The following is a 4,702-nucleotide window of genomic DNA, read 5'->3' on the forward strand; positions in this document are numbered from 1 at the left end:
ATTAAGATAAACCATAATTACGATTTCATCTATGCCGTAAAATGGCCGATATTGCTGCTCCCACGATAAGTCTGCCCACTTCTTATTAACAGATAGAACCGGCTTCTTTGATCCGAAGATCAAAATTCATTATAACTACGTGGTGCTGTCCGCCGCAGTTGATTGTATCTCAAAAATCTACACACTCGCATAGAGTTTGTCTGCCCGCCCATCGATTGCGAAACCTTTGGTTTAGCTAAGAAGTGCTCTTCTATGTAGCACATGCATATCTCGAGGCTTCATCGGAACTGATACCAGCATGGGCTTCGATTCTCCTCTAACCCTTTCAGTACCATAAACCTATATTCGAACAATTCAAAGAACTGTAAATTGTGACTGATTGGTGACTAAATAAACAAAATCTGGAGTGAAAAAGTTAGAAAAATAAATTCCAATGTAAAAATAAAGTAATTTTTCCTATAAAGTTTTTATTAATTTTTTTCCATAAAAAATTGATTTTTGTTCAAAATATTTTTTTTTTTATATTTTTTTTAAATATGGTAAAATACCTAAAAAAAAAATTAGGCAATTTTATTTTTTTCTAAAAAAATCCCAAAAAAATAAATTTTTTCAATTTTGTTTTTTTTTTTAATATTGATAAAGTTTTGTTTTCTTTCCCAAAATTCGTAAAAAAAAAATTTCTAAACAAAGAAAGCAATTTTTTCTAAAAAAATTTCAGTCTTTTCTTTTTCAAAATTAATGGTTTTTCAAAGCCAAATATTACTATTATTTAATTTAATTAAAAAAAAAATATACATGCATATATTTTTTCTTTCTTTCAAAACTATTTACTCCACCATTTATTTATTTTTTTTGTGAGTTTTTCTAATGTTTAGTTAAATAATTTTCTATTTCTAAAATCCTTTAAACCAAATTTTTTTTCTAAAAAAAATGTTAATATCCATTCTAAATAAAATTATTTTGATAATTTTTTTTAGCAAAAAAAAAAAAAAATACAAATACACAAAAAAATTATTTTTAAATTTTAAATAGTTTTTTCTATTTTTTTGTGAGAATCATTTTTCGCCAGAAAATCAAGTTTGCTTTATGAGATATAAAAACTATTTTTTTACTAAAAAGTTTTTTCTCATAATGCCTGAAAAATAATTCTTTTAAACAAAATTGGGAAAAAAAGTTTTTTTCATTTTCGGCATTTTTATTTTTAAATTTTTTCCTAAAAATAAATGATGAAATTATAATAAAATTAAGAAAAAACCCACTCTTGGCACTGAAACAGCTAACAGAGAGACAAACATTTTTTTCCATCAGCGCTTTCATCCAACTCTTATACTGCTGTCCTGCTACCTTTGTAAAATGAATCCTGATTAGTGTGGATATTAGGATTCCTATCGCCTCTATTGCGCGGCTATGGATTCTACAACGCGCATGCATCTCTTTTTTTCTTCGTTCTATTGTGGGGAGGGCCTATGGTTTCCATTGTGACAACCTCAGCGATAACGATTTTTGTTTATGGTTCCGTCTTATTTCTTCCTGGAAACCGTGGGACACACCACATCCATATGAGAGTTAGAATAGCCGTTTCCTGCCTGGAACCTTTTTACGAGCAGGAAGTTTATCTAATTTTCATTTTATAAACCACTTTGCTTTAATCCAATTCTCAAAAACGACTAATCGGTGGACCTGGTACCAATATAGTCGTAGAGAAATTAAGGGTGGTTTTGAGAGTACTAACACCTATGTAACATTGGGATGTGAAGTACTCAAGTCCGATGCAGTTCAAAACAAGAGTCTCCCAGATAATACAGTGATGGAGCCAGTTACGAGATTTGCCTGGGAGATATGTTTACAAGTTGTTGCTCGTTTAGCTCAAGAACGTCAGTCAAAGAGTACTTTCCTGCGTTGGCATCGGTACATACCTACTCTATCTCTAATCAGCCATGTAGAAGAACGTCTACTTGTGTATAGATTTCAAATTTCTGAGAATTTTCCTACATTACATGTCTTTTGTTTCAAAATTATTGTAATACATATATACATAAGTAAGTAAAGTGTTTTTGTCACTCCTACATCAATTTCCATTCAGAGTGGGAATATTGCTTAATTTCTCCGGGAAATATATGTACACGAAATAACACTAATCAAAAAAGAAGAAGTCACATACACATAACAATTTACTCAGAAAATTATAATAAGCACATTTGGAGGCGGTATTTATGTACATACGTCTCGCATCAAAGAGCAACACAAGCTTCCTCCCTTCATTAGCGCTGTCATCGTTATTGAGTCAGGGTATATATGTATGTAAATGTGTGTTTGTGAGATTATCCTCCTATAGAATCTGAGCTCATCGAAGTAACAAAGAAATTCCACTTAAAAAACATAAGACAGAAAGATTACTCCCGAACGAATTAATAGAATCGACCGACGTGCTACACTTACTTCGTTGTCGATTTCTGGTGAAAACAATGATTTGAATTAATTACTGCTCTGTTTGGGTATACATATATGTAGTATATTAAGTAGTTACGTATTTTGGGAAAATTGTTAAGAGAAGGCAACTGTAATCCACTTGATTAACCAAAACCAAATCATCGCCTAAACATTGCTGGGTGTTATGGGCGACGCGAACTTAGATGGCGGCGGCCAATATGTGACGAGTGCAAGTGTACCGAGTTGCTGTTGCATGAACTCTTAATGCCAGTATCGCAGGCAATGACAAAGGAGTCGTAATAAAAAGGTAACAAAGAATAAGAAAATGTACAAAAAACAAAGCTAATGAAAAGAAAGCAAAACTAAGTAGCAATAACAAAGAAAACTTGACAGGGAAATTGGCTTGAAAAGCTGAATGCATAGATACATAGATGACTTGAGCAGAGAGCACACACTAAGTCAGTCGGTGGTGGTCGCCTGACTGACAGGCAAGGAAGGCAGTAAGTAAATGTTCGGAAAATTCATCAACAGCTAACAATGAAATCAATAATTGCCAACGAAGCGAGGAAAAACTGGTTGCCTGTCAGGTCCTATAACATTCAACTATCCTCAATACACGCTTAGCTGACATTTTGCCCGCATGAGGGTATAATAAACTTACTTACACATCGAGCCATCGATGGCCATCAGTGGCAGTAGCGAAGATGTCAGTTTCAGGGCTATGCAGCGAAACAGGATATGATGAAGGATATTCACGTATGTATGTATTAGAGGTTTACGCCGACAGGCTTTGCGGCGGCGGCGTGTTCAACTTCAAAAAGAATCGGCGGCGGCGGCGACGCCGGCGCGTCTGGAAACGCCGGCGCTACTGCCCATAAGGTAGAGTCCAAAGAGCCATAAGGCTTCTAATCTTATCATGTCATCAGATTATAATTCTATTTAATTCATTCATTGAATTCAAATGTTGAGTGACTGCTGCTGATGGATGGGCGAACACGAAGAAGGTCTATATAGTATATACATTAGGTTTCCAATTGAAAATGATTTTTTTTTGAAAATATAAAGACCCTACCCCCTAATTTGATTCGTTTTTATGAGAAATATTATTGCCTATTTTTATAGATTTTTTAAAGGCCATTTAGAGGTCGCGGCCTGTCGATTTAGGTCAGAAAATACGATTTTCTAGATTCATGAGTTTTTGAGAGACTATTTTTGCTTGAATTTCAATGAATTTTTTAAATTTTGACCATCGATAATTTCCACAATTTGAAAATATGTAGTACTAAGGTACAAAAAACGATTTTCGATGGGCACCCTAATATACATACATCTCTATGTACTCTAAAAATGCGTATGTACTATTTCAATTTAAAGAAATAAAAAAATTTAAAGGTTAAGTTATTGGGGTAATTTATGTCGCTATCAATAAAGTTTTGCAATAAGCTTTCAACCGTTATGTTAAATTACGGAGTTCTTACGATTTTTTGCGGGTTATATATTGAAAATAAGGTTGGCCTACTTTTTTCCAAAAGTTTAACCCATCAACTCCCACCACAACGGGCCTTTTTGACCCGCTGTTTAAAAAATGGCTTATAAATAGTTAAATTTCCAATAATATATTAAGTGCCAAATTTTTCTAAGGAGAACAGAATGTAATGCAAAATAATAGTAATTTTTACCAAAAAGGGGGTCTTCAACTCTGTGTAGAAAATATTGCGATGCGCGGGAAAAAAACTTTTCTACCCTATTCGACCCTAATTTAACTGTAATAAACGCTGTCGATCGAAAAACATGTTACCTATATATTTTTCTGAGTTACGCTTTTTTTTTAAATGTTCAGTGGCCCAAATTATGCCAAAAAAAACTTCTTTTAAAAATGTAATTTTCATTTCGTAAAATAGTTCTTTTATACGAGTAGTATTTAGTTCCTTCAAACGATGTATTTCAATGTGCATACAACATGAAAATTTTGTACAAAATTCCCTAGGCGCCGAACGCCGCCGCCGCCGCCGCCGCGCCGAAATTTTCGTAACTCGGCGGCGGCGCGTGAAAAATGACAAAAAACGGCGGCGGCGGCGGCGTGGCCCGGCGGCGTATACCTCTAGTATGTATGTATGTATGTATGTATGTACTTACGTGTACCTGAATGCATACAATATAGTACCGTTGTTGTGGTTGTGCGTTTGTTTGTTTGTTTGTATGCCTTTGTGTCTATATGCAAAGAATGACAATGGCAATTGTGCGCGCGTGTGGACATAGGGAAATTGGATCG

This window comes from Rhagoletis pomonella, unplaced genomic scaffold, assembly GCF_013731165.1.
Source record: "Rhagoletis pomonella isolate Grant_MI unplaced genomic scaffold, Rhpom_1.0 Rhpom_scaffold_00012, whole genome shotgun sequence".
In the NCBI taxonomy this organism is placed as follows: Eukaryota; Metazoa; Arthropoda; class Insecta; order Diptera; family Tephritidae; genus Rhagoletis; species Rhagoletis pomonella.